General features: G+C 37.0%; 1 protein-coding gene across 1 annotated transcript in view; it reads right to left on the reverse strand.

Moving 5' to 3' along the window:
• The window catches only part of LOC110386824 (homeobox protein Hox-A1), a 54,338-nt gene that overhangs the window by 5,831 nt on the left and 28,563 nt on the right, over positions 1-19,944 (reverse strand). The window lies entirely within an intron of this gene.

Here is a 19,944-nt window from a genome sequence, read left to right on the forward strand (position 1 = left end):
TTGTAAATGTCAGGCTTTGGAATACTTTTGTTTGCATTAATTTCAACGTCATATTTTACTTATATTATTATATTAAACTTATAATCTCAATAGTATTAGTGTGGTGCGTTTTCCTATTATAAATAATTAAAATTTTTACATTTTCAATAATTTGGGTATAGTTTAAAATCAGCAATGAATTGAAATTATAATTTTATTGAATATTGTGTTTGCAAACATCAATTGTCAGAATTTCATGTGTCCGCTCGAAGGACAAAGATTATTAACTCAAAAAGCCAGGCTTTGTCCAAACGTCTCATTGGCACGGATTATCTTTTTAAAAGGTTCACGTTGAGAAATTCGTGGGAGCAGCCCGATACTGAGGCTCGATCAATTTGTGACAGGTGTCATTTTTTCTCCACACAACGGTATAAGATAAAAGATAATTCAATATTAGCCTAAAATGGCGTCCCGCGGTGCACGGATCCCTGACTTTTTCATCGTTCACGGTAACTTTAACATGTATTGTCGTAGAGCAAATATTACTGGTTTTTTTTTAATCAAGGTTTGTTGTAATACAAATATTGATTCCAGTTTAATTGACAATCATTTTCCGGTTAATTTGGCTCGGCCTTGTGTTGTTTGGTTTTAATATTTGATTTTTAATTTGTTTTCCTTCGATACTTAAGTTGGTTGGGTGTGTTTTGTATATTGAGCGATCAGATTGAGCGATTTTCATGGTTGCGTCGTTAGATCGTGTTTAATGTATTTTGGCTGTGCCGATGAGAGATCAGAAGCAGCCACTAGTAGATAACTTTATCGATAGCCACATATACTCATGAAACTATTAGCCCATATGGGCTTAAGGTGCAGCAATTATCCTATAACACGAACGCTATTTGATTGTTAAGAGTTAAAAATCTTAATTTTGTTTTTATACCGCTTATACTATCCATCAAACCGGAAAATATAACTGGTTTCGTTGTGGTAGAAACAGGAAGAATTTCATGTCCTATCCAAGCGTAGTGTTCGCTCACGCGGCCAGCACTAACTTAAAACTCCTTCAAGTCATTTAATCCCGTTTTTGCACGATAGTCATTGGAGCAACATGGTTCTTAAGGAATGTGGACCTCCATGATGACCTGGAGCTTGACTCAGTCAGTAAGTATTTACAGTCGGCATCATTGTGCCACTTTGAGCAGGCGGTACGACACGAAAACCCCTTGTCGTAGCCGCCGGAAATTACATACCCGATCCTGTGGACCGAATGGTAAATAGTCGACCTCGCCATAAGCAAGTAATTACGGATTCCCTCAATCCATTAACGGTGCTTTTAGGTACCTCAAGCACCAGTCACCGTCTTCGCCGAACCCTTCGCTTGCGACGAAGGGCTCGACGAGTAAATTAACCCATAGGCACAGTCCACTGAGTTTCTCGCTGGATCTTCTCAGTGGATCGCGTTTACGATCCTGTGGTAGATTCTGCGAAGCACTGCTCTTGCTAGGGATAGTGTTAGCAGCACTCCGGTTTGAGCCCCGTGAGCTCACCTACACGTCAAGGCGAAGCTGAAATAGCCTCTCAAAGCTATCAGCATAGGTAGAAAAAAAAAAGAATGATGGGAATTATCCGTGCAAACCATTACTGTAAGTATGTACGCATTTAAAGTACCTATTAATAAGTAAGTTGCTTTTTACTACGCGATATTATAGAAGTCACTGGAGCACGTGTTTTGTGCGTCCGTATTTAAAGTGCCTATTCGTAATTTTAAACAAAAATATACCTAAAGGAGTTTACCTGCGTTGTACCTACCAAGCTAGGGATGCTTCAAAATAAACAGCAATCAATGATTCAGTTTTGATTTGTAAAATAGTAAAATATTCTCCTGGTCATTACTACTCGATTGTTCTGGAGATACTGTCGATAATTAACACAGTTTGATCGATGACAGTCCAATAACAGCGCGACCCTTCCTGTCCACTCCCCGAGTCCTGTTTAATCCTTTCGACAAATGTTCCTGACAACACGTGTATTAATTTTTCGGTTACATCTTTATTTGATTTAGGGTCTGTTATTATTTTGTTTCGTGATACACAGCGGAAGCCAACTAACATGGCCTATGCCAAGTTAGTAAAGCATATTTAGGCTATGGATTTCATCTTAGAAAGCCTCTATTTCGATGAATTTGAGATTTTGTTTAAGCTTTGACCTCATGTCAGTAAGTCATCAAGTCAGTCAAGTAAATATTTAACACCATCGCTAATTTTTAGCGATTATGTCTTAAGCCTGCAGCTATTAAAAATATTTATGTAGGTACCTATGTTTTCAATATTCTGGAGAAGTTGCGGGTTTCAAAACGTGATTAATTGTTGACTACTTACATAAACAAGTATTGTGATTGTGACGGGCAAAGTAGAAGGAAAGAGACCCCGCGGCCGATTACCTAGCCGTTGGTGTGATCAAGTAACCGCTCTAACTGGGTTGCCAGTCGCAACCGCCATTCGGGCAGCTGAGGACCGGACGAAATGGAAACAGCTCACGAGACAGGCAACGGTCAAGTTTCAGGGACACGACCTTCAGCAATGAAGAAAGCGACGAAGAAGAAGAAGAAGAAACAAGTATTGGATAGAACGAAGCAGATGAAAACAAACAAAATCAAATTGATTGTAGGCTTTTACCATTCGTGAATCTAATAGTGAAGCGCTTGTGACGGCCATTTTGTCAGTCAAGCCAGTTTTACAAGTTATTTTAAACAGGTACAAATCGATCTAACAGTTATATTGAAATTATTGGGTTCACTCAGTAAATTCCTTATTTTATTTTCGTCTAAGAGAAATCTCCGCAAAACTTGGTAGTGTTCATATTTTTAATATATTGACAAAAGCGCTCGAATTAAAGCAATTTCATTTTTGTTTTATAATAATCTAATCTAAAATCTAAATAATCTGATGTTTTCAAGAGCAAGAATCCTAATAGATGGAGATACATAGAGGAACACTCGACACGTCGCGGTAGTAGAACAAGAATAGCACATAATATAGGGTTGCACGTCCGTCACAATCAGCTGACGCGCAGATTGAGGTTTGACGATATATCACAAGGTAGATATTATATCGACCGCTTTGGAAAAATAGCTCTCTTATTATTACGATTATGTAACTAAAATCAATCCGCTGGTATTGACCCGGGAAGACTTCACGCCCTACCAAAGGTCGTAGAACATGCTATAGAGATGTGTTCGAAGTCCCATTTTATTTTTTATTTTTTATTTCTTAGATGGGTGAACGAGCTCACAGCCCACCTCGTCTTAAGTGGTTACCGGAGCCCATAGACATCTACAACGTAAATGCGCTAACCACCTTGAGATATAAGTTCTAAAGTCTCAAGTATAGTTACAACGGCTGCCCCGCCCTTCAAACTTCAGTTGCAGTTAGTGGTTAGATATATGGTTTAGCAAAATACAGTATAGATACTGTTACCAAGGATAGTTACTAGAGGTTAGAAAGGCTCATATTAAAAATATTAAAAATAGAACAGTCTTTCTTAAAATATGACTCGATTAACTAATCGTAACCGATTAATAAAAAAAACTGTGAGTCTACTTATACCTAAGTACGCACATGTTTTTTTTTCCTACCTAAGCTGATAGCCTCGAGAGGCTATTTTAGCCTAACCTTACTAGTAGGTGAGCTCACGGGACTCAAACCTGACGACGTTGCTAACACGAACCCTAGCAAGAGCCTGCTTCGCAGAATCTACCACCGGATCGGAAACGCGACCCACTGAGAAGATACGGCGAGAAACTCAGTGGGCTGTGTCTGAGGGTTAATTTACTCGTCGAGCCCTTCGTCGCAAGCGACGGGTTCGACGAGAACGATGACCGGTACGCACGTGAGAAGCCATACGTCTTTAGCGTAACTTAATTGTTTTCAAACTCAATATTCGCATGATTTATAATATTTTGTATTCAAGTTTAACAATATTTGCTATGTGTATGTGCATTACTATAATTCCCGTGTTGTATTTGTTATTTTAGCTGTTCTACACATACTCATCACTTTTGATTATTATTCTCATAATCCTCTCGCAGGTCTGCTGGAAGAGATTTCTTAAAGAAATAAGCGGTGCCTTTGTACATAATTTTCCTATTACTCTGTACTATGTCTTTTTTTTGTGTGTACATAAATAAATAATTAAAAATAGTTGTCGGTCGTGGTATGACGTACCTACACTGTACTGCAAGTGAAACTGGAGTAACATTCTCGTGCCATTAAACGCATTAAGCTTGAACCCGTAAGTTGTTCAAACAGCGGTTTGTTTGTGTTTGCGCAACGGACACCCGATGCATTCATTTCTAAACGGACTGTGTTCGTAACATATTTAAGTACTTAAATATATTTTTATTGCTTAGATGGGTGGACGAGCTCACAGCCCACCTTGTGTTAAGTGGTTACTGGAGCTCATAGACATCTACAACGTAAATGCGCCACCCACCTTGAGATATAAGTTCTAAGGTTTCAGTACAACGGCTGCCCCACCCTTCAAACCGAAACGCTGCTTCACGGCAGAAATAGGTAGGGTGGTGGTACCTACTCGTGCGAACTCACAAGAGGTCTTACCACCAGTAGATACCACCAGTAGATATTTATATAACTGACTAGAAAAATCTATTTCATAGGTTACAAAGGCCTTTTAAATTCAGGGAGAAATATCGTTTTTACTATAGAATTATGCCATGCAGGCAGGCAGGCAGGAAGGATGGTAGCAATCTCGAGAGGCTGATCGTGACTGGTAAGGTAGATGGGAAAATACCTCTGGGGCGCAGCCCAATACGTTGGTCCGACCAGATCCGCACTGCTGTTGATTCCACGTTTCACAACGCCCTCCACACCGCCAGAGACAAGAATAGATGGAGAAAGATCGTGCGTGCGAAGGTGATACAAAAGGGTGGTCACGACCCTCAGCAATGAGGAATACGACGCAAGGAGGAGGATGCCATGCAGATTCTTTAACAAGTTATTTTTTATTGCCCGCATAGGTAGATGTGCATACGGCCCACCTATGGTGAGTGGTTACCGTCGCCTATAGACTTCAGCAATGCCAGGGGCAGAGCCAAGCCACTGCCTACCTATATTTTGAAATATCACAACGTTCCGACTAAACTGTTCTATATGTTTCTAAGGACTGTAGTGCCTAAGGAAGGGTCTTTCTACTTCTCTGCTTCACATTACTTTACTAGCTATTCCTGACTGTGTGGTCTATGATTACAAAACCTCATATCTTGCCATTTGTTTCGGAGCGAATGGAAGATCTTCTTAGACCAGGCTAAGCCACAGTATAGGCTGTGTCGAAGACGATAATGAATTGTTCCCGTGGGTGTCGTGGTAGGCGGGATTCAACAGTGAATGGGCAGCACCAAGCACAGAGAGATTGCCGTGTGTCGTGACAGCTATATATTATTATAGTTATTATATGTAAACGGTATATGTATATATAATATATAGTAATATGTTTCTAATAGTACACTGCAACATAGATACTTGCTATAATATGTTTATCTTTTCCACAATTTCTGTAAATTAAACGGAAGAGATCGCTTTTAGCGATAAGACCGCCTATTGTACAAATGTATCTGCTTGTTGACTGTATTCTAATGTTAATCGTGTTTTGGTGTGCTTTAAAGTATATTCTATCTTTCTCTCTCTCTCTCTCTCCTCTCTATCCTGTGTTCCGATGCTGAAAGCAGCTCTTATAGAACACAATTGAGACTACGAACCCATGACTATCGGTGTCCAGAGTCCCGAGCCAGAGCTCGTGTAGCGACAACTGGTTTAAGTACAAAATTGCAAGCAAATATGTTCAACAAAATGCACACCATTGCGTCATCGCTAAAGTACCTATTTAGACAGAAACTAGGGAATCCGATTTTAGAGTGTTGTGTAGAACGTTGAAATTACCAAAACGTAAAAGTATTTATCCATAGCTTATCAACTTATATTGCATTTTGATTGTGTAACTAGGTATAATATCCGTTATATTCTTTTATATGCCGGTCTGGTCGCGCCCCCCGCAGCTAAGATTAAGTTGTGGTTTGTTATGTGATTGAATTGATTACGCTTTCATTGTCAAAGTCATTAAATGATAATATCTGTTTATTTATGGATTGTTCTTCAAAAACAATGAATATAGGAAATGAAAACGCGTGCCCGCAAAAAATTATAATTTGCGTAATTACTGGTGGTAGGACCTCTTGTGAGTCCGCGCGGGTAGGCACCACCACCCTGCCTATTTCTGCCGTGAAGCAGTAATGCGTTTCGGTTTGAAGGGTGAGGCAGCCGTTGTAACCATACTTGAGACCTTAGAACTTATATCTCAAGGTGGGTGGCGCATTTACGTTGTAGATGTCTATGAGCTCCAGTAATCACTTAACACCAGGTGAGCTGTGAGCTCGTCCACCCATCTAAGCAATTAAAAAAAACTAAAATTCATGCTTTGACTGCTGCTTTGCGGCAGATTTAGGCGGAATGGTGGTAGGTCTACGCTAAGAAAGTTCGCCTGTTAAGAGTCGGTCTACTTGCATTATACTCTTGCGATGTAAACACAGAATAATACAGATATTATGCGCGCACGCAGCCGGTCAAGTCTGTCAAGTTAATATTGACGTAACGTCGAGTCAAACGCAAGACAAATACGCAACCAGCATGCAGTACAGTCGGATCACTGTGAATTGACATGAATAATGTTTTCTTACTGCCTAGTCTGACGGACTTTACCCTATATAGTCAAATCGGAATTGATCTTCCTGTGATATCGTCATCTAATTGAATTATCAGAGTTTTTTTAACATTTTACCTTTCCCTATAAACATTTTTAGTTGAGTCGTTGTCAAGAATTGCGTTCACCAAACCAACAACATTTCTTTTTATTATCATATTGAAAATTCTCTGAAAGAAACTGTTGCAGTACGATTTATTAAGCAGTTAGTCTTTTTTATTAACTTCGGGAAAGACATTACAAAGAAATAAAATCCTGTCCAGGGGCAGAGCCAAGCCGCTGCCTACCAGTGAGGAAACGACACGAGGAGGAGGTCATCGGGAATTGAAGGTCGATCAACACCATAGTACGTGGATCACGAGGTCGCTCAATTGACGTGTGACAAAACCAAAATTGAATATTTGAAGTATTCAAAATTAACGTCTCAGCAGCGCGCCGTCCTCGGTAGGTATTGTTACGTTGACAAATTAATTATCTTAATAGTATTATATTAATTGAAGTTCAATTACTTTTATCAAAAGCATTTAATTGTTGATGCTAATACCAAATTTGGTACCGTTTTATTAAACGGACTTTTAATTACAAAGATAAATGTTGCGTATTATGCGAAATGTCGTTTAAACCACCTCGACGAGATACCATGTAAAGGACAATGCCCATTTTCAATGGGCGTTTGGGCCCCTAAAAAAATTTGTCCTGTCATGATGGTTTTAACTTAATTTGATAGACAAAGATATATTCTCACCCAGGTTTAAGAGAAATCTGTTTTTTTCTGCAGCTAAAATTAAGTTGTTAATTGTTTTCTTCGAAATCAATAATCGCTCTCATCATTATTTACAGTATTAAATAAGTTAATTGTGGTTAATGTTGCTAGAAATAAGCCCTTACGTACATTTTATTATTATTATATCCTCATAATAATAATAAAATGAAATGAGAATCCGGAAGCCGGCAACGATATTGTTGTTGTTGTTTTTAAATTCACCAATAAGCAGGCAAAGAGCGTAGCCTATACAGCCTAGTCTGTCGAAGTTATATATTTTTTATGTCAATAAAAAGCCGGTGTATCTCTTTTTATTGCTTTTTGGGAGTTTTGACGTCAACTCGACGAATACCACATTGACTGAGCATGAGCTTACGCAGACCTTTTATACACAATATTACAAATACAAATAATACAAATTACACAATAAACTATTAAAAAAACATTAAAATAAAAATTCAAGTGACGCTTCACTCGGGTTGCTGCCAAAATTCTCTGATCATATATAATAAGAATAGAGTAATGGTAGGCCATTGATATTTTTACTAATGGAATTATTAATATCTAAAAATATTAAATAATTTATGGTTTTAAGTAATAATTATTATTACAATAAATATTGAATTGAACAAAAATAAACTAAGAAGCCTGTGAATTATAAGCATTAGCTAATTTTTTTTAATTTGTTGTTTAAGTCACAAACAACTCTTTCGTTTGACAGCATATAGGTTTGCTATAAGGCTGTATGGGCTAAGCCCTTTGCCTATTGGCGAATTTAAAAACTATGGCATGGATAGTTTTGGGATGTTATCAAATAAGTAATTTATTTTTTTGGAAAACAATGCCAGGTTGAAAGAAATGTTGATACATAAACTAAACAACGTGAAAAAATAAGGCATAGTTTTTCAAGTACAAATAGTTTTGACATAAAGTTGGCCCACTTTTGGGCATTGTCCTTTAACAGCAAACGTTATAAATGTGGCGCTAAAATTAAGTTAATCCGATCGCATTTTTACGCTGCCCAGACAAAAGTGCTTGACCTCTATACTGATTATTGGCTAATGACTTAAACGAACAATTAATTCGATTGCCACACGCAAAAACATCATAACGGATTTCAATATCGTAATATTTGTTGTTCGTTTTCATAAGAAAATAAATGGTTATCGTCATAAAGACATATGCCAATACGCGTGGATGCTCCCACACAAAGGCACCGCTCTCCTATTTGATCAGGTCCTGTAAGGCTACACCGGCCGGCGCGACACCGCTAATCCATTACGCACTGTACAAATGTTTGCGCAGAACGCGGTTGCGTACGATTGTGCGTCTGTTTGTACGAACCCGTCCACGGAATCAGTACAAAAATCATAGATATTGTACATTTTAATAGGAGGCAGAGAAGTTTAGTTTTAAATTCGACATTTTTATTGTCTATAGCTGACCCGGCAGACTTCATAGTACCGCAATCGATAAATAAAAGACCTAAACTTTTGTATAAAATAAACTTAAAACAAACAAAAGGAATCCGTCCGACGGGGGACACATCAAAGGAAAAACAAAATTGTTATTTTTATTTAATTCCGAGCATTTTCGTATTTATCTACCTTTTAAACCTTCTCTGGACTTCCAGAAATAATTCAAGACCAAAATTAGCCAAATCGGTCCAGCCGTTCTCGAATTTTAGCGAGACTAACGAACAGAAATTCATTTTTATATAATATATAGATAGATAGAAGATAGTTGTGCAAGCGAGATCTTGTATCCATAGATACAAAAATATACCGAACAGGAGGCAGAGAAGTTTAGTTTTAAATTCGACGTTTTTATTGTCGCATAGACAATTTTGCAAGCAAGATTTTGTATCCATAGACAGCACAACATGTGTTTCTAATTCTCCAAGCCGGAATGTGTGGTTCCGTCCGAAACAGCCAGGGCGGCGGTAAACATAGCGCAGCTAGCAATGCTCTAGTAACAGTAGTAGAGCCTTTTGCTTTTAGTAGAGTCCTCCGTGATCACGACAACTATCAAATATTCAACAGTAATAAAGTGACAATAAAAAACACGTGAATAACGTAAAGGAAGTTTTAATTAATAATATAGTCGGTCAACTATCTCAGTATGTTCCATTACCGTAAAATACTCAGAACACAGCTGCTTGTACTCCGACAAATAGCATATTATATTACATTGACGGAAAGAAATGAGCTATTCTAGACAACATACAATCAATGACCACACAGTTAGACTTAAGTTTGAAGTCTCCTTTTTATTTCTATATTACCTATAATAACACAGCTTACAATGTAAAATATTCTAAAAAGGTACATTTTGCCGCTTTTTAAGTATACAATATATTTTTTTAACATTAAATTTCAAAAGATTTTTATTTTGAAATGTATTTTAACAGAAGTAACTTATTTCTCATTCTCTTACATTTGTAACGGTTTGATACACAAATAATACGAGACGTGGTTAAACCCTTTATTTACCAGAAGCGATGCGGGCGATCCATAACGTTCCATTTTTCAAAATTAACAGTAATTCAATCAATTCAATTGTAACACGCACGCATACATCCATGTACAGACGCGTCAACGCCCGCCCCGTCAAAAAAAAAAAATATAACATCCGAATTTCAAATAATTGACAGTCAACTGACAGCTAGGGGAGCGGGAAGCGACGCGATTGGTCGAAAATTGGACAATGAAGCAGATGGGTACCGTACGTATTTTTTTTAAAGCGGCCATGTTTGCTTAAATTCTTTAACGAAAAACATTACAAAAAATACATATATTTATGTATAAAGGCAGCTGATATTTCAATTTGCCGTAAAGAGAGATGACAGGAGATGTGAGCGATTACGGAGTCATACATAAATTAAATGTTTAGGGGAATATGAATTAGATGAGGATTCACGTGAATATACCTATCGCGATGTTATGTCTCGTGTGAAAGACGTATTGGCTGACATTTTGACCGAGAATTTAATTTTTAATTTAAAATTAACAAAAATTTACAGCTGCTTTGTTGAATAATATTTGCTTTGTGTTTACCAACTTACATTTGTCGAATAGCTAATTCTATTAACGATAAATGTTCTCCCAAGCACAAATATGCACATAATCAAATTTGTAAATAGGTATTTTCGTTTATCGTTTATTTATCATCGAATTTTTTGTTTTCAGTTTTAATTAACTTATTAATGTGTCCTATAGTACAAAGGTTTTCGTATGTATCAATTGAATATCAATAAAACATCAAGTAATTTGAATATAGGTAAAATGTTCTCTTCCAACACGAGTACCTACTATTTTGAGTTAAAAGGAGGCTCCAATTACATATTAATACGTACATGCGATGATTCAAAACTGTCATTAGTAAAACAGGTAATTTGTCTTTTAAATGCTTCACCCGTAAAGAGCTCACTCACATACATAATATTATATGTGTAATTAAGTTATAATGATAAAGTTCAACTTCTTAAAGCGAGTACTTTCATGTTTTGTAACGTTTATAATAAAGCAGCTTTATCGCTTAAGACAAATTATCAGTAGCGGAAACAATGCATGATCATGATTCCCACATAACAAATTTTATTCAATTATCATAATTAATTGTACGCACTAACTTACCACGTCCGCTGGCATCGTTTAATATCCAAACGACATGTTTTTAATAAAGCCGTTTATCTTTGCAAGTATTAGTTTCATCGATGTATCGCTCCCCGAAATTGAAAAATAATGTAAACACACAAAGCCAATACTTGTAATCCGGTAATCCTCTGGCTACCCTCTGTATCAGATAGCGGGACTACCGAAGTGGAAGCCTAGGCGACAAATAAATAAAAACTGCCGATACATACGTGTGTACATTCTGTCTGTCTGTCTGTACGAAAAGACGTCGTGGCCTAAAGGATAAGACGTCCGGTGCATTCGTATCTAGCGATGCAACGGTGTTCGAATCCCGCTGGCGGGTACCAATTTTTCTAATGAAATACATAATTAACAAATGTTTACGATTGACTTCCACGGTGAAGGAATAGCATCGTGTGATAAAAATCAAACCCGCAAAATTATAATTTGCGTAATTACTGGTGGTAGGACCTCTTGTGAGTCCGCACGGGTAGACACCACCACCCTGCCTATTTCTGTCGTGAAGCAGTAATGCGTTTCGGTTTGAAGGGTGGGGTAGCCGTTGTAACTATACTGAGACCTTAGAACTTATATCTCAAGGTGGGTGGCGCATTTACGTTGTAGATGTCTATGGGCTCCGGTAACCACTTAACCCCAGGTGGGCTGTGAGCTCGTCCGCCCATCTCAACAATAAAATTGGTACACTATTGGTATTGGTACACTAAAAAACTTCAGAAATCTTAAGTAGGTGATAGTTTTCTTGACGGACCATGATGTTTAATAATTTATAATATAATTAATAATTCATAATATTATTATCACAACAATCGTTGACCTAGAAAGATCGAAGACCGGGCAAAGTGGAGGAGTTTAAGTAAGAAAGCGGACCTTTACACTAGACTGGGAAAGCGCTAGGAAGATAAAGAAGAAGAAGAAATTGTTAATCTAGAAACCAGTTACATGGGTAGCCGGTGGAATGTAACTAGTCTGGCATTAAATACATAAAATTTTTATTTTTTTTCATCTTTTTAAATTATTTGAATTTGGAACACGTATAGGTATATGGGCGCAAACGCCACCATTGGCAATAATTAACATAATAATATATAGTTTAGTTTATTCTATGTTAATATTTATTTATTATTACCAACAAAATTGTTATTCTACAATATTTAATAATTAGCAGAACTGTTTTGATGTGAAAATGTTCAGAATATGTTAAATGTTTATATTATTGTTTAAAAGCACAAATGACTGTATAAATGATTAAATATGAATAAAGCATAAATATTAATAATAATTTATATTATAATTAACAGTACTAATAATTTAATTAAGTATTGTAATTGTTATGCAATGATGTTGTTGGCGCCATCTATGATTAGGCTGGATAATAACAATGTTAGTTAATATTACTTAAAAGTAACTCATGTAAAATAAATTAAATGTCAGTCATGTAAAAATCACTAAAATATGTATTGTGAATATTAAGCTATATTTTGTGAATTGTTTCGCAGTAATTACATTTGTTTGTATAAAAGAAGTTGTAGTTGCTATAACCATCACAAAATGGCTAATTGTGTAAGAACCACTGAATAACTAAGGCGTGGCTTTTTATTGTAAACAAGTAATGTTAAAGTTTTATAGAATTGTATTGTATTTTCATTGTAAAAGAACTTATGTGTGAAAACCCTGGCTTAACGCCGACATATATTATTTTAAAAACTTTTTTCGATTTTGTTTTTATTTTTTTTTTTTTTTTTTTTATTTATACTTATTGTACACACAAAGAAAATACATTAAAAAACAGATTTAAAGAATGTCTAAATACTATGTACAAAGGCGAGCTTAACTCATTCATGAGTTTTCTTCCAGCAAACCAATTTTGCGACATATCACATATTTTTTGTGTTCATTATCAAATTACAATATGGTATTGGGTGTTAAAGAAAATATGATTGCAGTGATCGCCTTGCAAAAGTGGGTAATGGAGCCGTCAGTCATATTCTAGATACTTTAAAAGCTTGGTATCGGCCGTATGTTCGTATATCGTACTATCAACAGATACAACAACACTTCGTCTGTCGAAGACCAGAAAAGATCGGGGCGGCCGCGTGCTGTTAGAACTACAAAGACTGTTGATGCTGTTAAAGCCAAAATTCGTCGAAACCCCATTAGGAAGCAAAAGATCTTATCGCGAGAAATGAAGATTCCCGCTAGGACTCTGTCGCGTATTATAAAACAAGACCTGAAGCTCAGTGCTTATCGTCAATATACAGGACATGCCCTAAATCAATCTTCACAATTAAAGAGAGTGGATCGATCAAAACGCCTTCTGTCGCGACACGCAGGTGAAAGGCACAGAAATATCCTCTTTATCGATGAAATTTTTTTCACGAAGAACACTACAATAAGCATAATGATAAAGTGTACGCTTACAGTGCTAAAGAAGCTGCTCAAGTGGTTGGCAAGGTCCAATGTGGTCATCATCCCGTGTCAGTGATGGTTTGGTGGGGCGTGTCTTATCAAGGAGCCACAAAACTAAATTTTTGTGAAAGAGGAATGAAAACTTCAGCCAAAGCGTATCAATATACGGTCTTGGATCATGTTGTGAACGCTCTCAGCAATACACTTTTTAAAAATATACCATGGACTTTCCAGTAGGATTCTGCACCCGGTCACAAGGCACGAACTACCAAAGCCTGTCTTGAAACCAACATTCCGGACTTTATAAGAGCTGAAGACTGGCCCTTATCTAGTCCAGACCTCAACCATTTAGACTTCAAATTATGGTCAGTTTTAGAGGACATGGCTTGTTCTAAAATCTTTGGAGCCAGTAGTGGCTAAATTTCCCTTGCAAACAGTGCGTAAATCTATAGATTCGTGGTCAAACAAATTAAAGGCATGTGTAAAAGCCAAAGGTAGCCATTTGGAATAGAATTTTTTTTTATGTTTTGCTGAGACTTTAATAAATATTTAGGTATACACTATACAATTAAATAAAACTACATTACTTTATCTAAAAAAATGCAATTTCTTTTGTAATCGAATTTATGGCTGGACTAGGTATTTAGCTACTTAGCTGATCTTCGAAAATAGATGTTGATATGATTTTTCTTGAAAGTTACTTATAAAACGTCGCACGTGTTGCGTCGCCCGTAGTTGAATTCAACTTTATGTATTTTATCTATGGACTTCAAACTGAAGTCTCAATAGAATCGGAAAAGTGCTGCCTTTTAAACCTTAAAACCTTGCCTAATGACAGATAGAGTAAAGAGAGAGCTAGAGAGACAGAATACACCTTATTGCACACCAAAACACAAGTAGCATTAAAAAACAGTCAACAAGCAGATACATTTGTACAATAGGCGGTCTTATCGCTAACAGCGCTTTCTTCCAGACGTCTATTTATTTATTAAGTTATTTTATGTTAAGTGGTTACCGGAGCCCATAGACATCTACAACGAAAATGCGCCACCCACCTGAGATATAAGTTCTAAAGTCTCAACGGCTACCCCACCCTTCAAACCGAAACGCATTACTGCTTCACGGCAGAAATAGGCGGGGTGGTGATACCTACACGCGCGGACTCACAAGAGGTCCTACCACCAGTAATTACGCAAATTATAATTTTTGCGGGTTTGATTTTTATTACAAGATGTTATTCCTTCACCGTGGAAGTCAATCGTGAACATTTGTTGAGTACGTATTTCATTCCTGGGATTCGAACACCGGTGGATTTACAGAAATTCTTTCTATATTTCTTTTTTTAATCAAAATTTTAGTTTCTTAATTTACAGAATACAGAAAGTAGGCAAGGTACTATTAGTACTACAAACTATTATTTGTTGTAGTAATATTCATGGACACGGGATGTCGTTCGACATTGATCGCGTCCCGTATAAACAGCCACCGAATCGTAAAGTTTATGAAATAATATATTTTTTGGCGTACGGTACCTACGAAATGTGTGGTGATCGCTCATTCCGGCTGTCAGGAGCGCATAATGCACGCTGCTCGTACGAAATTATTAGCGTTGGAACGAGGGTACGGATCCAGGATTGGGTTTTATTTATTTATTTATTTATAGTAAATCAGCATTAGGTACATTATAGAATTATCTGTAATTGCCTTACAAGGCCTAGCCTGTATCGAGGCTGTTTTAAGCAATTTTTTTAAAGAATTATAACAATATGGTAATTGATAAATTTTGGAGGAGTGAGGAGTTTGAACTTATTTTTTCGTAACCAAGCTGTTAAGCGTAACCGGGCGAGTGGGTGAGCTCACGGCGTTCTACGAAAACGTTGCTAGCATTGGCTCTAGCAAGAGCAGTGCTCCGCAGAATTTACTACCGGATCGGAAACACGACCCACTGATAATACTGCACCGTCGCACCTTGCTAGACTTGGCATTATTACAAGCGATCTATGTACACAGTGTGGGTCCAAAGAAGGCACCGTGCAACATCTTATTTTTGACTGTCAAAATTTATTGCTTGACAGATTAGTATTGGCTAGTGAACTCAGTCATGGGAAAATTAAGTCCGATTCTACATCCCGCCCGCCGCCACTTGCAGGCCCATGAAATAGAATCTGAATCGGTAGAATCGGTTATTAAAAGACGTAAACACTTACAAACCGGTATATAAATATATTAAAAATAGATAGTGCAATTTTAATTAAAATTAAAATAAGATTTGACCTAAAGGTCTTAGTTACCAGGTAATAATATCCCCTAAAAAAGCGACCCACTGAGAAGATCTGGCGAGAAACTCAGTGGGCAATTTGGCAATGGTTATTTTACTCATGGAGTCTTTCGTCGCAAGCGACGGGTTCGACGAGGACGGTGACCGGTGCTTGAGGTACCTAAAAGCACCGTTAGTGGATCGGGAGAATTCGAAACGACGTGTTTCGGCGACGTCGACTGTTTACCACGTCTCTTAGCATCCAGGTTTTGTATGCATACATGTTATTGCACAATAAAAAATACATATTTAAGTAGATTTAAAAAAAAAACGATTAATTTTTTTTTATTGTGCGTGGACACACGGTTGTGTGCGTGGTGGAAAAGCTCACAGCCCGCTTGGTGTTAAGTGGTTACCGGATCTCATACACATCTACAACGTATATGCCGCCACACACCTTTGGATATGAGTTCTAAGGTCTCAGTACAGGCAGAAATAAGCAAGACGGTGGTATCTATCCGTGCGGGCTCACAAGAGGTCCTACCACCAGTAATTACACAAATTATCATTTTGCGGGTTTGATTTTTATTACACGATGTTATTGACCGTGGAAGTAAATCGTGAACATTTTTTAAGTATGTATTTCATTAGAAATATTGGTATCTGCTGGGGGGATTCGAACACCGGTGCATCGTTCGACGCGAATGCACCGAACGTTTTATCCCTTAGGCCACGACGACTTAAAACTATGTCTTGGAATTTACAAATTCAATTTAATAAATTACGTAGTTCAATTCCCGAAACAACACCTCCATAGACAAATTGGATTTGTTTACTTTAAGCTGACGAAGCAATATGGGGGCAGTGGTTGTACTATAGAATTGAGACTTAGAGCTTATGTCTCAAGCGGGGTGACAGAATTTACGTTTTTGATGTCTACGGGCTCCGATAACCACTTAACATCTAATGGAGCGTGAGATTGTTAACCCCTCTAAGTAATAAACCAATGATAGATTGCGTTAATGTGAAGATATTACAGAACTATCTATATATTAATACGTGAAGCAAAGGCTTTGTAGTTACCCCTTTTTACGAAAATTGCGCGGACGGAGGAGCACGAAATTTCCCACACTTATAGGTAATGTAGAGAAGGAGTGCAGAATATTAATATTTCGTTTTAAATATGCATAAAAAATACATTAAATCAATAAAAAAACATTACGCACACTACATAAGCATAAGCAGTTTTGCGGGGCATGTTTTGAATGTAAGTGTAACTTCTTATGAATAAATATATTACATACAATACAATACAAAAATACTATGTATTTGACACACACAAATATGTATACTCTTTGTTTATTGTCAAACTTTTCTTATTGCTTAAAGTCTGTGGTCAAATTGAGATTGAGATTATAGATTAATAATGTTTGTCTTTATTGTTATTTGTCTAAAATGTAGTCTTGGCGAAATCTGTGATTATAGAAGTATCTTTGATAATAGAACCATAATAATGTTCAAACTTATAATTTCAATTAATTATAGTCGAATTTCGACTATTGGGGGACCACTAGTAATTATAATATTTTAAAGGTTTTCGGTACTAGCATTCTAGTAACTAGTATTCTAGTAACTACTATACTAGTAAATAATATTCTGGCACGACGTCCTTTTTTCTTCTTCTGCTTGCTGGAATTAGAATTAATGTAGACGGGAATTTGCCTTCCGACTTCAACGTTAAATTTCCGTGATGCAATTGAAATTGGTTCCGTTTCATGTTCCTATATTACACATACAATTTATTAGCACAGTAATAATTAGTATTAAAGTGCTAATTCTTTTCTCTAGCTCTTAAATTAATCTTCATAACGTTACTTATATGACGATCCATGTGACGAGGAGATGTATGGAAATGGTAGTGCAAGGTAGAGAGGGAAGAGGTCGACTGAAGAAGACATGGATGGAGTGTGTGAATGACGACATGAGAGAGAGAGAGAGGAGTGAGTTTTTATTTATTAATGCTTAAATTAGTGGACGAGCTCACAGCCCACCTGGTGTTAAGTGGTTACTGGAGCCCATAGGCATCTACGACGTAAATGCGTCACCCACCTTGAGATATAAGTTCTAAGGTCTCAAGTATAGTTACAACGGCTGCCCCACCCTTCAAACCGAAACGCATTACTGCTTCACAGTAGAAATAGGTTGGGTGGTGGTACCTACCCGTGCGGGCTCAAAAGAGGTCCTACCACTGTTTAGCTGTGCCGAGCCCACCTAGTGGGATAAGGTGGAGAAAAAGAAGAGAAGTTACTTATATGCCTCTCATATCAAACGCCTTTACGTATATTATAATACCTATATGAATTCTCTGATATTTTTCTCTGAAATAAATCTCACTGAAGTGGCCGCATCATGCGAGAGGGCGAATAGGCGAGTAATCCGACGATAAAAGCCGCCCCACGGCGCCCCTACTCAAATAATATTTGCTTGGCAAATTTGCGTAAGAGCAACGCAATTCTAGACATCAACGAGCCAAGGGGAGATCCGCGATGCTTCTTGGCTTATTTTATTAAATTATACGGTTTGTGAGTTTACGAGGTGGCTTATATTTTGAAACACTTAAATTTTTTGTATATGTAGGTATATTGTAGGTTTGTGTGTGTGTGTAGTATATTTATATTTATTTTTCTTCATTATTTAGCAATACGCTAAAAGGCTTGGACTATTATGATAGATCTCTCTGAATATTGTGATTATAATACATATAGTAACTTTTTCAGAATTTCTCTAGATTAAAAGGGTTAGGAGAAATCGCTTTTAGCTATAAGACTCATATTTACTGAAAAAAGAAATTACAGGTCTATGGCTCATATTTATCTTAATTAAGCTTACAACATTATACAGGTCTGAAGGTAAGTAGGGTAGACCGAGGCGAATCGGATCAATGGGTGAATCGGATCAAAATAAGAAATTCTTAAATATTTAGGATAACGCGTTGAAATAGAATACAGGCGACTACTGTCTTTTGACCCTCTACCATCCCGCATCTCCCACCATTGGTAGTGTTTTGATTAAATTAGTACATCAGTGTGTCAGCGCTGTTCGCTTAAGCAAGGTATTTGTGTGCGTTACAATTTTCGCGCTCATCCAAGGTAAGTACTTACTAAAAAAAATTGGTATTATTGGATTTGTATTAATACTTTGAATTTTATGGCTTATATTGATTGGGAAGGGGTTCTATTTTAGAAAAAAATATAGTTTTTAAGCACAATGTTATTGGTTAATGTGTAAAATACGCATTTAAAAAGTCTTTAATATGGGGTTATTCGGATCACGTCTTCGGGGGCGAATCGGATCGCTTTTTTAAATGAAGTTAATAAATACATTTTTATTTCATCGTAGATCGTTCGCAGGTATACAATAAAGACAAATGTGGGAGAATGGTCCCAAGTAAATTGAGAGAAGCTGCAAATAAAATCTTGGCCAAAGAATTAACGTTACGTCGGGCTACTGTGATTTACGAATAACCATACACAAGTTTACAAAGGGTAGTTTCTTTCTCCGGAGGTGTCACTACCACTAGAACACGTGGTAGACAGCCAGTCTGAGATGAGACGCTGCTGAAGATGCTGAAAAGATTTTAGCAGACCGTTTACTGTATTTGGCGACTTGTGGCTTTGGAATTACACCCAATCCGGTTCGTAAATATGTGTTTAAATTCGCAGAACGTCAGAACATTCAACGCAAATTTAACAAAGAAGTAGGAATAGCTGGTCAGGACTGGTTTCATCGCTTTATGAAAATAAATAAGGAGTTAACTTTTCGGAAACCAGAAGGATTGTCAAGAGCAAGAATAGACGGCATGAAAAGAGAAAAGTAGCTGAATTCTTTAAGGCTGGAAACAGTAATATACAAGACTAATTTAAGAGGAAGACTGGAATGATTGTACAATGTGGACGAGAAAATTACAAAACAAATTTTACATTTGACATCAACCCAGAGTAAGAGTAATTTCCTCGAATAAGACGCTAACAGTAAACAAAAGACTGACAAAAAAGCTGTAGATAAAGAAAAAATGACTGATGACAATGTAAAGGAGAAGAATAACAACGCTT

This window comes from Bombyx mori, chromosome 6 (genome assembly GCF_030269925.1).
Source record: "Bombyx mori chromosome 6, ASM3026992v2".
Classification (NCBI taxonomy): domain Eukaryota; kingdom Metazoa; phylum Arthropoda; class Insecta; order Lepidoptera; family Bombycidae; genus Bombyx; species Bombyx mori.